The 19,139-nt window shown below is 40.8% G+C and overlaps 1 long non-coding RNA gene across 1 annotated transcript; it reads right to left on the minus strand.

The window, feature by feature from the left end:
• Positions 1–289: 289 nt before the first annotated feature.
• On the minus strand, positions 290–18,903 carry LOC115552310 (uncharacterized). Its single transcript, XR_003978298.1, has 3 exons — positions 18,754–18,903; positions 17,699–17,771; positions 290–385 (listed from the first exon to the last, which is right to left on the minus strand). It is a non-coding gene; the product is annotated as an uncharacterized LOC115552310 (long non-coding RNA).
• Positions 18,904–19,139: the final 236 nt, after the last annotated feature.

A 19,139-nucleotide genomic window follows, 5' to 3' on the forward strand; every position in this document is an offset into this window, starting at 1 on the left:
CAGTCATGGGCGCACATGAGGGCTTGACATTGGCACCTGCCAACCGGCAAAGCGCTGGTAAAACTTGGTTGTGGCTAGAAACAATTTCGGTCTCAGTGTTCACTTTCACAGGTAAGTCTTTGGAAAGAAAAGTCACAACAGTTGCTAAAAAGCTAATGTCAAACCCTGGAGCGCACATCATTCTCACACACACACACACACACACACACACACACACACACACACACACACACACACACACACACACACACACACACACACACACACACAGCTTACTATTAAGTGTGCTGCAACAAGCTTTCCTGTGTTCTTCACATGGACTGGACAGCATGGATTCCAACATCAGAGTTTGGATGGAGGATCAGGTAAGTCTGAGAGATGGGAACTGAAAAGTATTGGTAGATGGGGAGGTTAAGGGATTGGGGGAGTAGGGACAGATAAACCAGGGGGGGATAAACCACATATTAGGGAAATGAGTACAAGATAGCACTGTTGCTACCCTGATAACACTACTTTATTGCTTTGCTTACAATATTGCTTCATCAGTACAGGACCCCTGATGTAGCATGTTTTCTTTTTAGAGAAACGGGTCCAAACTGATATGATATGCAACAATAACAGCAATAAGCTCGCGACCATATAACATCAAAAAATAACCATCAGCTGCCTGCTACGGAAGCCGAGAACGGCCTCCGTAATAGGCCGTTCTCGACTCTTCCAATAGTAACCCCAAAGTCATCGCAGCATACTTCGTCAATGCAGTCACAGAACTTGGGGGGTGTCCAAAGATAATCCGATCGGATTTGGGAACTGAAAATGTCCATGTTAACAGGCTGCAACACTTCTTCCGAGAAGATGAGACTGGCGTTGTGCATGGGCCGTGTGTGTTCCAAGGACGCAGTACAGCAAATCAACGGATCGAAAGCTGGTGGGGGATCTACAGGAGACAGAACGCGAGCTATTGGAGGGACGTCTTCCAGGAGTTCCAGGCAACTGGAGACTTTAATGGGGATTTCATAGACAAGGGTCTCATCCAATTCTGCTTTCTTAAGATTATCCAAGTACGTCCTCCACTGTTCATATCTTCAATATAGTACACCTCAGGACTGTATTTCGTGTTGTTTTGATTTGATTTTCAATTTACCGCATGCTCCGCTTTTCTGTATACCTGTCTGCAGGCTCCACCTGTCAATGAGAGAAACATGAAATAAGGCAGTTTTTTGTGTTTCACCGGCAAGGAGCTGTCATTACGCGCAAATTACGCACGGCTGCGCGCTCTTTATATCGTCCATCTTCACTTGAACCTCGTTGCTCATATCAAATCCAACTTTACAAGCTGTGTCACAACTAAGGATAAATAAATCAAATCAAAATGTCGATGAATCACACATGAATCATCAGCATTACGTTTATAAATGCGCTTTTGATTTACAGTTTACAGATATCTATCCTAGGAGTGTGAATCCTGATATCCTGGAGTGCACTTCTTATTATAGATCACACTTAAAATGCAACATCATTTTATTTTTTAACTATAAGGGGGTCCCCCAAGGGGTTGAAGACCATGCGTAGTGGCACAACAGCCTTCTTCAGGGTGTAACCCACAGCACACAGATTCCCCTTAAGTAGACAGGTTAATTACACAGCAGGTAGACAATGAACTCACAGGTAAAAGTACAAGGTCTCACCAGTAGATGGCTCTTCAAAATGTAAGAAAAGATATACATAAGTGAAAATGTGGAAAAAATAAATAAAGAGATAAAAACAATAATGATTAATCAATGTACAAGCAACACCGTCTCTAGAGCAACACAGGCATCATACCACAAATACAAGGAAAACTATTAAAAAGGACTGAAATCAGTTTCCTCATTGAGTCCTGGATATACTGTAGCCTGCAATAATAATTTGATTTGATCACCATGAATATTCTTTTGGATTGTTTATAGGTCTTGGTTTCCTCTTCTTTTATGAATTTTTGTGTCCCCCACCAAAGAGCACCCTCATCGCGTGTGTCTAAACTTCTGAGCTCTCTGGACTTTTTTTCTCTCTGCCACAAATTTCTTCACTCCAAGCATTTTGTAAGCTTTTTTGTCCTGGGGTCAATACTCTTTTCTTCATTATGTAGGCTACTATGGCTGAGTGCAGGAAGCTGAAGCACAGTATTATTCTGCTGATAACTCCACCATAGCATAAAAGAATACTGCATTTCCCCATTATGTTGCTTCTCTTTTCCCACTGTACTGCTGGTCACCTGTGAATTTCTCCCAAGGGGGATTAATAAAGGACTATCTTATCTTATCTTATCTTATCTTATAATGATATATAATAAATATATACAGTGTAAGGCGGCTAAGGTGGCTTCTTCCATGTACTCATTTTCAAAAGAAATCATCATACATATTGAAATCCTCATGTTTTGTTTTTGTGTTGCAGAACGAGCTCGACACCGTTGTGACAATGTGGGACAACCATCGAATTCGACCAGGTGGAAACGGACACCCTAATTATCATGGAAAACCATGTCTGATGTACAATGTACCTGAGCTCTACCACGCACAAGATTATTTGCATCCACTACAGTATGAAAGAGTGGGGATTGTTCTCCAAGAGGATATTTGTCTGTGGAAAAACAGACATTCCCTGCGACCATGACCTGCATGAGCTCTGTTTGATGGTGATGGAAGAGAACAACATAGCACAGTGTCATAATGCTGCAGAGGCAATACGAATTTACAAAGACCTGAGGCCTTTAATAAGAGCACCTCTGCCAGAGCCTCATCACTGATGTTGTTGTAGCATACAGACAGATGCACCATGTTTCTAATATTGATGATGATGGCATCTCCAGAAATGAGGCCTCTCCAAAAGTTTATATTTCTCAAGTATCATTGGCCGGTTTTGCATCAGTTGATGCTGTGTTGAAATATTTTACTAAGATAATGTGATTTCTGTGTAGTAGGCCAGGTTGATAATGTTGGGTCCTGGGACCAGCAAGGGCACTCTAGGGTTTTCCAGTCATGGAATTCTGGACAAAATCATGTATAGGATTAATAAAAATATTCTCAGATTTAGGTCCAAGAGACAAATTTACATAAAATGGGGGTCAGTCTGTGCCCCTTAAGTGTAACAAATGTGGGGTCCGTGCTATGAAAATGTTGAAAATCACTGTAACGTAGGGCTGTCCTCAACTAAAGAAATTCTTAGCTATTTTATCGACAAATCTGTAAAGTTTGAGTTTTCCACATGCAATAATTCAAAAGGGCCTCCTTAAATATCATGCTTATCAGAGATGTCCTTGTAATTGTAATGGAACATTTATATAACCTGATTGTGTGTTCTTTTTTATAACAATATAACTTTTTTATAACAATATTTTTTATAACAAACAACATTATAGTTTGTTTGATTTTACTCAGTACCTTGCACTTAGAAATCTTTCTCTCATTTATGCAAGTTTTTTGTAGCATTAGTTGTTTGATGTATAAACTTGACCTTGGTTCACACGGTCCAGCAGAGCTCGTTAGTGAGGTTTGATAGTGATGAGTACATTCCATTGTAGCTACCTGCAGCAGTTAGATAAGTGAATCATAATAATGACGAATACTCCTAGAAATGTATAAGAATCAGCGTGGGACTGCCCCACCCTGAACATATTCTTCAGACTGTCTTGTGCATGTGTAGAACTGTTCCTCTTGCAAGAATAAAATGACAAAACCTTTAAGGGCCAATTGATTGAATTACAACATAATCTTCCAGGAAATTACTAATTCAGCATGGTAATAAAGCATAAAAAATGATAATCTAGTCGACACATTAACACAGTAAAAAAAAGACATTGAAAATTACAAACAGTTGAAACCTTTTAATTGATGAAACATTTTCATTGCAAACATTGCAAACTCGTAAGGCAGTGCTTTCATTTAAATAACATGAACTATGACCCGGGAAAGTGCAGGGTCTAATCAAATTAGGCAAAAAAAGGAAGAGAATAAGGGGCCTGACACCTGGGAGGAATGATGGTGTTAGCAGCATATAGGGCAGTGGTCACAAGCTTATTTGTATAACTTTAGATAGAGGTAAGACTGCTGAAACCTGTTCTACTTAAGTCAAATATTCATTTGTGTGTTTAGAAAAATTTATATATAGCACTTTGAATTTGACACTGACAACATAGAACAGTACTGGCAATATAAACTCTTCCAGGTTTGAAGATCTGCCTAGCATTACAAACACTGTAATTTACAAACACTGTTTAGGTTTAATTTTAACAACAATGGAAAAACATTCAACCACAAACAGTTGGCCAGTTTTTACATACAACTTTTCCAAGAATACAGTGTCACATTTCTATATTTTGTAAATAAATTGTCTTTATTGAAATATTTACTCAAGTGTGACTTTTTTTTCCACAGTGCCTTGAATTTTAAAGAGATCATAAATTGAAAAGAAAAATCTACCTCCTTCTACTACAACATTGATACATACAAATTATATTTAAATGAATGAACTACACGGTTACATTTGAGTAATGAGTGTTTTGAGTTTCTGTTTATTTCTGTGAGTGGGAATGTAATGTATGTATATGTATATTATTATGTAATTATAAGTGTTTAAGCCACCTTTGTAGTGAAAACCCTCTCAAATCATGTAAGTGATCTCATGTGTCCTTCAGATTTTGCTATCTGCTACATTATAGGTTCAGTCAAAATAACTTGTAAGTTTCTTAACCCTTCTGTAAACAACTTCAACTTTTTGTGCAAAACTGCACAATTTTATCAAAATGCATTATCTCTGTAAAGTATCTTCAAGCATGTAACATTTTGAAGTTAATGGGACATTGTTGGCTTTTGGTTAAGCCACTGTTCCACCTTTGTGGATGCTAAACAAATATACTGTATACAAAATGCTCTAGAAATACAACATTTACAAATTACAACAAACACAACATCGCTCCTCTAAGAACAATATGTTGTAGTCTTTGAAATACTTAGCCCTTAGTGTAATGTTTGTAGCATTTATGGTCCTCATGACACTGTTGAAATACTGACGCCTAGTGGCTGATTGTAGTTAAGTGTATAATCTATGTTTCGCTCCCTGATGGATGTATACATGTGCAGGTTCATTGCTAAAGATCAGTGCAATTTCTTAAGTACATCACAGCCATGACCATTCTGAGGTCTTCACTTCACATACTATTTTTAGTCCATATCCATCACCCATATTCCACTTTGCAACACAGACAGAAACTCTGACCTGAATTCTGAATAAGTGCTGTAGTTGCATGCAAGTTCCAGTCCACAAGTGCAGGTGTGGGCCACAGGCCTTCGGGAGAACTCAGACATGTCGGTGAATGTAACCTTGATGGTTTTTGACAGAAAAAGGTCAGACCCTGTGCAGAACCTAAGGAACTGTCCAATCTCTCTCTGATCAATTTCTCTGACAAATCTCAGAAGATGAAGAGAGGTGGTCCTCTCTGCTGGTGACATTGAGTTTGGAAACTGAATGTATTTTGTGATACTTCTTGCCTTTGGTTGAAGATTAGCAAGTATCTTGTCCAGCACTCCACCACTCAAAGACTCTCCAATAGTTTCCAGGACTGGCTTCCAGCACTTTATTATAAATGATGGCTGTTGTACCAACTCCTTGTGTGCGATTTCTTTCAACAATATTGGTAAATTTTGTTCTGTTGGTAGAATGGTGCAGTTGTGACTGCTCAGAATGGTGAGAAGCTCTTCCATATCAGCTCCCTTGAAATCAGTCAAAGCCTCTGTAAGTGCATCCTTCTCAGTGGGGCTGATGTAGTTGAAAAATACTTCCATAAGGCTGCAGTTTTTTGAAGATATGGAAAGGGCTTCCTTAAGAAATGGTGGAGCCAGCTGAACTGGTATGTATTCAAATCTCTGCCATCCAAAAGCCAGAATACGGGCAACAGCTTTCCACTCCCTTTCTTGAAAGGCATGATGCAATGTAGGGATCTTGTATGTGGTTCCAGAGGTTCTTGATGCATAGAATTTGCTCCAGAAATCAGTGAGACAGTCCATAACAACCCCACTTCCAACTCCATTCTCCAACTCACCATTTTCCAGCACACGCCTAAATCCAATATCGGCATGTAGTATATTCTCATCTGAAAATGCCTCAATCATGTCAGAAAGACAATGCACTGTGCGAATGATAATGGTCTGCTTCTCAACTATGTTCTCTGGATTCTCATAGAAATGTACAGATGAGCTGGTTGTTGAGGTGTGGTTTGAACTTTCTTCCTGATTTATGACTTCAGGTGGTGCTGAATGACTATCAACGGAGTTGTCACATTTACTGTTTGTGGGCACAAGGTTGGAACTTTGTACTTCAGTCATGGATTCAGGATTCTCAGGATTTCTATCACTTGCTGGATTATTCTGCAATCTCTGGTACTGGAAGGCAGGGTTGGAATCCACTTGAAGTTCAATGACATTATCTGATGCCTGCTGCTCAGAAGCATGGATAGGCTGATAAATCAGTGTGTCACAGAGAACATCCAAGGAAATGTTTCCATCATCATCAAGGAAAATAACTTCATTATCAGGAGATAGACTAAATATCTGGGCCATAGATGGTTTAGATGTCGTTTGTAGAGAAGTTGGGGTAGAATTCGAAATCAAAGTTGATGGTACACCTGCATGCATGAAAGGGCTGGAGCTAGACAAAGGCCCGTCGAAGGACAGAGAGCTCCAAGAGCACTCAGGTGACATGGTATGAGAGGAAGATTTGGGGGAAAGATCTGGTGAGGTGGGAGCCTCTGCTGTCTGGGATCTCTCTGGTGACTTGGCTTGTGCTGATGAGTCACTTAAATCTGAATCATCACTTTTCTTTGAGCAAATGTACAACCTGAGAATTTTATGATGAGTTGTATCGTACAACGCCCCAACTGTAAGTGTGCAATCTAAGGGCTCCTCTGAGCCCATAACACAAAGTGTGAAGTCAAAGTCCTCAACTCTTCCTTTTGAAGATTTACCCTTGGGAAAAAATATTTTCTTCCCATCTCCTAGAATTTTGTTCAAAGTGTCATCTTTCCTGGCAATGATCTCTCTTGTGCCCCCACCAGTTGGTCGTCTAACCTGCCTGAAATAACCATCTTGATAATTCATCCAACCCAGTTCTATTTTTCTTGTTTTTCGTGCAGCATTCTTGTTTCCCAAACCAGGTCCAGAGCAAGTATGATTTGATGAGCTTGCTGTTGCTTGGCCAGAGCTTGGAAGTTTCATTTTACCTCGCAAGCGTTCTATACGTTTATTTTTCTTATCTGCATTGCTCCCAGCTTCTGCTGAGGCTGAGCCTGTCCAATTTTTGGCAAACACACGGTCTCCAAAATGAGGAATGTACTTTGACAGGGTTTCCTCATCCATCATACTGACAACATCTTGGTCCACCTGCCAGGGTAAAAAAAAAAAAGCATTATTATCAACATTAATATGAGATTAAGACAGGTCATCTTCAACCCAAAAATGGTTAGGTTACTGTCTTTAAGGAATAGTTCACTTTAAAACTCACTTTATGGCATGGTTTAGGCTCCATGTCAGTCAAAAGCCAACTGAAATGTTTCAATCTACATAATATTCACAGAGTTACAACATCATTGTCTTCACCAATTCAATGTCTGGACATATCTAAGGATAAGCAAACCATAATGAGAAATGCATTGGGGCAATGTGAGTTGTCAGCGGTTAGCAGGATTCAGTTTAGGCTACGTGAGAAAAAGAACACGAAACAGAAATATGTCTTTCTCTTTGTATAGTGACAGCATCCTTATTGATGTAGGACATGCAATATTTACATGTTTCCTTTTTTTCTTCAATTAGGCTAACTGCAAAACTGTACAAAACGGGTTTTGACATGAGCTTAAGGACTTTTGGCCGTCTTGAAGATAATCATTGAACAGTGAAAAAGAAATTAGCTCACTGCACATAACACAACAACACACCCAATTTACCAGAGGGGTGTTCCACGAACGGAGGTTTAACAAACACTGAATTAACGCTGAACTCTAGGTTGATTGACCCTGTGCCGACCAACCCAGAGTTTTCGGTTCCACAGCAGCGGTTATGCATTAGTTCAATCAACTCGGGGTTGGTTAACACAGGGTTGTGCGCGTCCACGCCAAACTTAAAAAGACGTGATGTATGGATCATGGAAACCGTGATCGATATGGCGAAACGGGCCGCTTATTTCAATGAAATGGAACTCCAGGTTCTCCTTGAGAGCTATGACGAGGAGAAGGACATTATCACAAGAAAAGGGAACGCTAAAACCTCTGGAACCTGGAGAACCAAAGCCTGGCAGCGGATCGCTGACCGCGTAAATGCGTTAGTTACACGTCAAAAGCATGATCCTTAATATTTGAGCCATGAATATATAAATATCCCAGTTAAGCATTCTTAAAGATCCTACCACATAACCCCTTTCTTCTAAAACAATATGTACTCCGATTGCTTCCAAGCGGTCAGAGGATCAAGTATAAAAATGAAATATAAAAAACATACAAACTGGTAAGCTTTTCCCACCATCGTATTGGTATAAATTTAAATAAGCCATTTTTTTAAGCCAATCGTGAAAAGGCCGACAGTCGGCAGACTGGATCTGGCCCTCAAATTGTCTTGACCCCGGTGGAGGAGCTGTTAATAAACATAAATTCAGGGCGCCCTGGCATGGAGGGGGTAGGCCTACCTGGAGGTACCTACCACCTCAGAGAGTCATGGGCCATACCCCACACTGGTTGAATGTAGGTTTTTGTGTTTTCTTGTATTTTAGATTTTTTTTGCCTTCGAAGTAACACATGCAAACCGTGTGCTTGCCACAGCGCATACTATTCCAAATGTTTCTTTTTTTGGTAACTGGGTAGAAAACCTAAAAGTGACAATTCATCAACTTCACAGATCAAGATGGATCAGTGCTTGTAATGAAGCCGCCTGCTACGATCGAACATTCTCCAGTGGATGCAAGTCCGTTAGGACTATTTTATACTTTATGTTGTAAATGCCTCTCGGCATAGTACTCAGACAATATTGCTCTTTGTATGATAGGAGGCCGATACAAATCTTGGATGGGTCATCTGAAACGACTGTGATGTGCTCAGCATCTCCAGCATTATAGCCTAGATAAAACTACCATTTGAAAAAAACGGAGGGCTACGCAAATAGTCTGGAGTGAACTGAGGCCAGGTCCTCGATTGGTAGTGTTGGCTATGTAAGGCTATTTAAATATATTAAAGATTTGCGCGAGAATCTATATCTCTCTACTCCAGCAAAAAGTCATCCAATATGCCAAGATGTCGAGCCGTGGTCTTATCAATCGCTCCCGGTGGATTGCACGTATAATTTGCGCTCTGATATCAGCAGTTCTCTCATCAAAAGGGCATGCCATTGTGAACACATGAAATCTGCAGTGAACGCCGGTTGAAATACCCAAAACCGGGTTATGTTTCAAACTTAACCTGCGCAAAACCTGGTCCGACCAGGTTTGATTCAGAGCATATGTTGCTATAGCAACTAACATACCGTGATCCTTTTGGAACGGAAAACCTAGGGTTACCAAAAACCCTGGGTTAACTTACCCGGTTATGTGATAAAACCGGCTTTGTGGAACACCCCACAGGACAGCAAATATTCCCTTATCAAAGCAGGTAATTTCTCCTTTATCATCAGTCTTACATAAAAACATTTATCATCTATTAATATTTCTCTTACAGAAACATCAGGTAAGTAGATGGTCTTTTAATAACAAAATCATCATCAACATCATATTTAACTAGACGTCCAAGGCATCCATTGGTCCCATGTCATGATAGCTTGTTGGGAAGTGTTATTGTGTTATATTGTGTGATATTCTGTCCTGGCAGTTGTGTCCACTACAAAGCACAGACAGATAGCTAACGAGAATAAAATGAAGAGCGGGACTTTTCTTCCATGAAACTTGAACTGATTTCATTTATTTTCCATCTCTCACTTAATTCCATTCAGATTCGTAAAACTAGACAAGACATAAAAATACAGACAGTAAGCTGTCAGACATGTTCACATAAATGTAAACAACTGTTTAAAATATAACAGATTGATGACAGATTAAGATTACAGATTTAACCATACATAAACGTTACTTGGTTGCTAGGCAACTAGTTAGCGATACACAAAGTGGCTATCCCAGAATAATATACTAATATTCTGGTTTAGGGCCAGCTCCTCTGCCTCCGTTAGAAGTGGCGGTGCTGGGCCACCACCCATTTTACGGGCATCTGCCTTCTTTCTGTTGTAGAAGTGTGTGTTAGTTTAAATAGGCTTAATTATTTAACAGAACATGATATAGATGAGAAGACATTTGTGTGAAGACAGCATTATGTTGGGGATAAAACAACTGCACAGTCAAATAGCCACTTAATATTTACGTTACAGTGTAAAACATGATCAAAATGAGGTTACATTTAAAAAAAAAAAAAAAAAAGATATTAAATTAAATTTAAAAAAAAAAAAAGCTGGAATAACTGCCAACCATCTGATTAGAGAACGACCCGCTGTACCTCCTGCGCCACAAGTCTTATCAGTTTGAACAATGTTTTCATATTTCATCTTAAACTGCTGCCAAGTGCGCTTCTCCTCCGAAGGATTGCACCTAAATGAAATAAATGAATAGTCTACCATTCAAGCAGTTTCCCCCTGTGATATTATTGTGATTGCAAAGGACTACATTTAAAGTTATTGACGAGAGCAGCAATGAGTAAGATTAAACGCCGTCTCTCTCTCTGTTGGTGGTGTTGCACTATGAGCGCATTAAAACGTCGCCCTCCGCTTCCCCGTTGCCATGAATCGGGGCTCCATTGATGCTGGCTTTTTAAAGTTGTGGCGCACGCGCTTAACTCCGGGTTAAACTACTCAGAGTTGACTAAACTAACTCAAATCTGCTGTTGTGAAACCGGAAACTCAGAGTTTTCTATCTCAGAGTAGATCAACTAGGCTACTAACTACCAGAGCCGGACAGTAACGGAGTACATTTACTTGAGTACAGTACTTAAGTAAAATTTTGAGGGATCTGTACTTTACTCGAGTATCATTTTTTGGGAGTACTCATGACTTTACTCAAGTAAATTTGAGAGGCAAATATTGTACTCTTTACTCCGTTACATTTCTATCCATAACCGTGAGTACCCGTAACTCCTTCTGAAAAATAAAAAATAAAAGGAGAAAAGAAAAATCACGGAAACCCTCAATTTGTTGTTTCCCTCTCAAACGTGATTCCCTCTCAAACTGATTAGGACAGCCTTCAGCCTATCAGCAATCACCTTCGCTTTCCGCCAACTCCATATACTTTATATGCTTTCCGAGAAACTCACACATACATAGAATTGTTAGCTGAATTTTCTTTTCTGATATTGCATATTTATGTAAGCTGAGCAATTGTTTTTATGTTCTTGAGTATACTGTTATACTGTATACTATTGTGCTATTGCCATGGTAAAAAGATGAAAATTACTTGATTTTACTTTCAATTCCTTTTACATTCTCCAAGGTGTTAACATTTTTCATAACTCCATGTAGGACGTTTCTATACATAAATGTAAGCACTGTGGCAGTAGTAATGCAATATTTAGAAAAAATACTCTTGTACTCTTGATACTCAAGTACTTTTAAAAACAAGTACTTCAGTACTTTTACTTAAGTAGACATCTGACTGTAGTACTTTTACTTGTACTTGAGTAAAATTTAGCAAGGGGTATCTGTACTTTTACTCAAGTAAGGAAGCTGTGTACTCTGTCCGCCTCTGCTAACTACTAACTACTAACCTCAACTCAGAGTTCAGGTTGAAACTCAGTTTCTTGAACCTGCTTTGTGAAACGGACCTCAGAGGGGTGTTCCACGAACGGAGGTTTAACAAACACTGAGTTAACGCTGAACTCTAGGTTGATTGACCCTGTGCCGACCAACCCAGAGTTTTCGGTTCCACAGCAGCGGTTATGCATTAGTTCAATCAACTCGGGGTTGGTTAACACAGGGTTGTGCGCGTCCACGCCAAACTTAAAGAGACGTGATGTATGGATCATGGAAACCCTGATCGATATGGCGAGACGGGCCGCTTATTTCAATGAAATGGAACTCCAGGTTCTCCTGGAGAGCTATGACGAGGAGAAGGACATTATCACAAGAAAAGGGAACGCTAAAACCTCTGGAACCCGGAGAACCAAAGCCTGGCAGCGGATCGCTGACCGCGTAAATGCGTTAGTTACACGTCAAAAGCATGATCCTTAATATTTGAGCCATGAATATATAAATATCCCAGTTAAGCATTCTTAAAGATCCTACCACATAACCCCTTTCTTCTAAAACAATATGTACTCCGCTTCCAAGCGGTCAGAGGATCAAGTATAAAAATGAAATATAAAAAACATACAAACTGGTAAACTTTTCCCACCATCGTATTGGTATAAATTTAAATAAGCCATTTTTTTAAGCCAATCGTGAAAAGGCCGACAGTCGGCAGACTGGATCTGGCCCTCAAATTGTCTTGACCCCGGTGGAGGAGCTGTTAATAAACATAGGGGGTACCTGGAGGTACCTACCACCTCAGAGAGTCATGGGCCATACCCCACACTGGTTGAATGTAGGTTTTTGTGTTTTCTTGTATTTTTGATTTTTTTTGCCTTCGAAGTAGGCCTAACACATGCAAACCGTGTGCTTGCCACAGCGCATACTATTCCAAATGTTTATTTTCTTGGTAACTGGGTAGAAAACCTAAAAGAGACAATTCATCAACTTCACAGATCAAGATGGATCAGTGCTTGTAATGAAGCCGCCGGCTACGATCGAACATTCTCCAGTGGATGCAAGTCCGTTAGGACTATTTTATACTTTATGTTGTAAATGCCTCTCGGCATAGTACTCGGACAATATTGCTCTTTGTATGATAGGAGGCCGATACAAATCTTGGATGGGTCATCTGAAACGACTGTGATGTGCTCAGCATCTCCAGCATTATAGCCTAGATAAAACTACCATTTGAAAAAAACGGAGGGCTACGCAAATAGTCTGGAGTGAACTGAGGCCAGGTCCTCGATTGGGAGTGTTGGCTATGTAAGGCTATTTAAATATATTAAAGATTTGCGCGAGAATCTATATCTCTCCACTCCAGCAAAAAGTCATCCAATATGCCAAGATGTCGAGCCGTGGTCTTATCAATCGCTCCCGGTGGATTGCACGTATAATTTGCGCTCTGATATCAGCAGTTCTCTCATCAAAAGGGCATGCCATTGTGAACACATGAAATCTGCGGTGAACGCCGGTTGAAATACCCAAAACCGGGTTATGTTTCAAACTTAACCTGCGCAAAACCTGGTCCGACCAGGTTTGATTCAGAGCATATGTTGCTATAGCAACTAACATACCGTGATCCTTTTGGAACGGAAAACCTAGGGTTACAGCAAACCCTGGGTTAACTTACCCGGTTATGTGATAAAACCAGTGACGTGCGGTGAAGTCAGTAAGTGGGTAGGCACTGAGTTATGAAAGCCAGATTACCTCATTTATTGTTTAGGCTAATAGGCTACGTGACAACAGTAGGCTAAGCAGGCAGGGATGGCAGAACAGCCGCTGACTGGTGGCACAGCCACAAAGCCAATCCTTTTTCTCGTACCAATCCGTTTGAAACGAGCGAACAATTTTCGGTCCCTTTTTCTGCAAGAGTGCATCAAGTGTTGGCATAGGCCTCCCTTTTGCCAGTAGCTCATTTTTGCTAGTAAAGTTGAGTTTAGAGAAATTTCTTAGCTCTAAAATATCGGTAGATGTCACTGCTGTCATTTTAACTTTTTGAGTTTCGCGGGGATTACGTGTAACCGGTGTAATGACGTCAGCTGCGCAAATGTCCAGTAATATCTCGATTTCGATTGGTCCATGTTTGATACGTAGCGTAGATGATTACTGGCATAACATATTTACGTACAAAGGCACAGCAGAGTTGTGCCTTTCGGCGTAGATGTTAAAGAATACAGGATCGAAGTGCGCATGCGCCACATTAGTTTTTCGTTGCCGTTCACAATAAATGGACAGTAAAGGCACTGCTTATTCTACCGTTTTTTTGTATTTGATGTTGCGTAACTGATACAATTGTCATCGTAACGTCTAAACAATTGGAATAACGTATATATTGCATGTATAAAACACAAGAATACTCGGTACAAATACAAGTTTATTAAATACAATTATTTAATAAACATTTTTACGTTTGAATTTTGTCAGGGTAGGCAGTGCCTACCTTGCCTACCCTGACTGCACGTCACTGGATAAAACCGGCTTTGTGGAACACCCCACAGGTGTCGCCAAAGAAACACAAACATGACAGAAAAACAACAACCACACAGGAGCCAGAACAGTTGATGTTATTTACCTTGTCCTGTGACATTTTCTCAAGGTTTGCATCAGGTATCCCTCTTTGCCTCAAGGCAGCAAGGAAAGACTCATCCATTTTGGCGCAGCTGAATGAATGACAGAAGTGTCAGCACTGGGAGGCTCAGAAAAAAAACTATATTACTTTTCGTGGAGCTTATTTTCTAACATAACCTAACGTTAACTAAATGGGAGCGTATAAGCTCACGTTACGTTAGGTATTGATACACAACACAGTATCCATTGAGAAGCTAAACGTGGGTGACTTACGGGATGGTTATTTGTGTCCAGTTTCTCCGAAGTGAGTGAGAGGAGCAGACACGCTGCACGCAAATTAATTATCTCGTTATCACGAGAAAACGGAGGAAAAAAAACAACATCTCGTTATCACGAGAAAACAGAGGGATTATCTCGTTATCACGAGAAAACGAACTTTGTTATATCGAGAAAACGAGATAATTAATTCGTTATCACGAGAAAACTAACTTTGTTATATCGAGAAAACGAGATAATTAATTCGTTATCACGAGAAAACGACCTTTGTTATATCGAGAAAACGAGATAATAAGTCGTTATCACGAGATAACAGTGCATAAAAAAATAAATAATCGATGGCCGTTCTCGGCTTCCGTAGCCTGCCAACAAAGCTCGCGACAACAAAAAATAACCGTCAGCTGCCTGCCAACAACCAAATTTGATGCCCACAACTTCACATCGTCCAGTAAACACGGCATTCAATACCAAAAAAAACAAACAAGTAAACCGGTTCACTTGCCAAGGTAAGGCAAACCCCACCCGTTTGACAAAGTACCGGCTAAATTGCAAGCGCTAGTCGTAATGTTGTACACAAATTTACTAACAACTGTAGTTAGCCGCCAGCCAGCTAGCTAGCCGCCAGCCGGGTTACCGTATAGCCGCTACAAAATAATTCAATTATAGCCTACCTCTTACGACAGCAAAATTACAAAAAATGGCAGAGAGTAAAATAATTTTATCAAAGAGGTCGCTGCGAAGGCATGTTAAAAGAGGAACGGATGCTGCGTTGGCAGCGCTTCATGCTAGCGGGCCCACTCACTTTAACCTGGCCGCTGGCGCAGACACATTAGATACACCACCAAGTGTCCCAGCTTACACCGAAATAGACAACGACGACGCAATTGAAAGAGGAGATGGGGATTGGGTAATGGCTTCAGAGGAGAGCGCCTCCTCTGGCGAGGATGACTGGGAGTTCAATGATTTGTCGAGCTCTAGCAGTGGGTCAGATTCAGAGGAGGGGGGCAGTTTTCAAAGGGACTTAAGACATGAGCTCAAGGAATGGGCAATCGCAACAAATACACCAATTTCCCACATTTCTAGCCTGCTCTCCGTGCTTCGCAAGCACTTCCCAGATTCCAAACTGCCAAAAGACGGCCGCACTCTCCTGTCAACCCCTACTTATGCGGAGATAGTACCAAAAGCTGGGGGGAACATGCACTATTTTGGTGTGGCAAAAGGGATCTTGGGCCGAATGCAAGAACAGGACTTAGCTAAAAACCAAACACTAAAACTACAAATAAATGTGGATGGCCTGCCCCTTTTTAAAAGCAGCAGCCAGCAATTTTGGCCAATTCTTGCACTAATTGAAGAGGACCCCATTAGATCCCCATTTCTAATTGGTTTATATTGTGGATACTCCAAGCCAACCGATGCAAGCGAGTACCTCTCTGACTTTGTGGCAGAGATGGGGAAGCTTGCATCTGATGGCTTGGAGTATCAGTCAAAAAAAATTAAAATCGAAATTTCCTGTTTTGTCTGTGATGCACCGGCAAGGGCATTTCTAAAAAACATAAAAGCACACAATTCCTATTACGGCTGCGAAAGGTGCATGCAAGAGGGCTCATGGGCGAACCAACGCCTAAATTACTCCGAAACAGATGTGGTTCTCAGAACCGATGACAGTTTTGCCATAAAAGTCAACCAGGAACATCACAAAGAGGGCGACAGTCCATTACAACACCTAGATGTAGGCTTGGTGACCCAATTTGTGCTGGACTTTATGCACCAGGTGTGCCTAGGAGTGATGAGAAAGTTGATCTGGCTGTGGCAGAGAGGGCCCCTTCCAACCCGCATTGGGAGTCAATCCATCTGCATTATTTAGGAGAACTTAATCAAATTGGGCAAGAGGCTGCCAAAGGAGTTTGGACGCAAGGGAAGGTCCCTCCGTGAGGTCGATCGGTGGAAGGCCACTGAATTTAGGACTTTTTTACTATACACTGGCCCCATTGCATTAAAAAAAAAACTACCAAAACACATGTATCAACATTTTCTTTTACTCCACGTAGCAATTACAATTTTATGTTCCCCCCGTCTCCACCACCGTTATTGTGACTATGCGGAAAATCTCCTGGTAGTGTTCGTTCAGAATTTTCACGCCATCTATGGGGACTTTCTGGTGTATAACGTCCACAGCTTGATCCACCTGGCAAGTGATGTTAGAAAATATGGCCCACTACCCCAAATTTCAGCCTTTCCCTTCGAAAATTTCTTAACTAATTAGAAAGCCAAACCAGACATTACAACAAATTGTTAAACGATTAACGGAAAAATCAAGCATCAACCCAGTCTGTCCATCTTCCCATAACCAAAGTTCACCCTCAACAACACAGTACGCCACTGATAGATTTACCCTGTCCACAAAGGATGGGAACAACACAGTTTCGTGTGGTGGTGCCACTTTTAAAATAGAGGCAATTAGCAGGACACTAGGTGGTACGTCTTTTGTGGCGAGGCAATATTTAGACCAACGTTGATTTACACCCTGTTGATTCAACTGCACTGGGGACAGCTGTGGTTGGGAACCTGGCAGAAGAGACCACGTCAATTGCCGTTAAAGATATTGACTTTAAGATGGTCACGTTAGAATACAAGAACAAACTTGTGGCATTTCCACTCAACCACAACTAAATTAATTTAAAAATGATTCATATTTCAATCAATTAAATCGGTTATCTAAATTCAATGTGTTCAACTTTTTCAAAACTTATTTTCTGTTTAGATGTATGCGGTAGTGCATTTTACCGAGTCAAACGAGGTGGAGGTTATGCCTTGCTCGTGGCTAAGTTTGGATGGCAAGGTGTCTTTTTGGCCACCGTATAAAGACACCAAGCGGACGAAAGTTGCAGTCATCCAAAGCGCTATGCCAGATGAGACCTGGTAAGAGTTTTTTGTGGAGGTGGTGAAAACCTTTGGTGAGACAGACAAAAGTAGGATGTACCACTTTTCTCCCCTTAGGCTTTAAAAGCTTTACTCACTTCATTGTTGTCTTCAACAGCCAATTATGATGCAGCGCGTATGAACCTGAAAAAAGCCCAAACCAGGAGCACCCTGACATCAGATGATGAAGGGGGTAAAAGAAGGAGAATGTAAGCACTGTGCAGTAATCTATACTATGAAAACCTTCAGCTACACAAAACAATGCATGCTTATTGAGTGATTTCTTTTCTAATGCAGCCCTTCCTCAAAGCTGAAAGAAACTGTGCCTGCAGATGAGGGGGAGAAGCATACAAGGTCTGATTACAGATGGCCATGCATTATCACTCACATAAAGACATTTTGTGATTGGCAAGTTTGCAGTCTTACAAAACTGTTGTTGTTCATACTCTTGTACTGTTCCAATGTATAGGGCTAAGAAAAAAGAAAAAAAGGAGTCCTCCACAAGCCCCTGCTTTCCCCACCTGCTTTTAGATCATCACAGCAGGACATACATAAAGGTATAACACATCATTCCAAATCTGAATTCTGCTATTCTACTCACTATCTTTTTTGAATGTCTCGAATCTGGGAAATTTGAATGTAATGAACTTCAATACACTGACTACTCTGATTATAAATATACATCTTCTTGCCTACAGTTGCTGCCCACACATCAGCTGCTTTTGAACAGGCCTCTGTCCAGATCTCTGGCAACATTCAAAGTCAATTCGGTACACAAACATCTGGCCTTACACAGCAATACTGAAAATCTGTTTAAACTTAAGTCTGTTAATTTTAGCAAAGGGTCTTGACATGACAGTCATGATGTTTTTCTGTCCTGTAGAACGGGATCATGCACTCCTGCGTGCTGTGGAGGAGTTGAAGGCCTTGGTGAGGCAGAACAACCTCCTCCTCCAGGCCCTTACTAGGCAAAAAACTACAGCAGCAGCAGCAGCAGACACTCTATCTGAGGAATTTAAGTTCCCAATGAACTGCGAGGAAGACCTTCAAAGGGTCGAGGATCTTCTGAGGGAGAAATCCCAGGAAAAGGCCCTGGTATAGTCATGACTTCTATAATACTGATATATTTCAGTTCTTTGCTACAATGCATTACCAAAGATCAAAGTGCATGAAAGTCCTTGTGCACAACCCTTCAGCTTTCCAGGTGCAGGTGTTAGGCAGGAAAACGTGATCAAATATGAAAAGTTCATTAAACACCGCACACTGGATACTGTTCTTTTTTCTCTTTATTTTTAGGAGCGAACAACGCGTTTCGCCCAATGCGTTTTCAGGTTCGAACCTGAAGACGCATTGGGCGAAACGCGTTGTTCACTCCTAAAAATAGTGTTTAATGAACTTTTCGCATTACCAAAGATGTTCATTTTGAACGGTATGCTGACTATAAGCCATAATAAGATATTCTAAAACATTACTTTCCATTCTTACCTGCAGGCAGCACACCTTAGTGCGCTTGGGGGCTGCAATCCTGGTGACGCGGTT

The sequence above is a fragment of the Gadus morhua genome, chromosome 1 (genome assembly GCF_902167405.1).
Source record: "Gadus morhua chromosome 1, gadMor3.0, whole genome shotgun sequence".
Lineage (NCBI taxonomy): Eukaryota > Metazoa > Chordata > Actinopteri > Gadiformes > Gadidae > Gadus > Gadus morhua.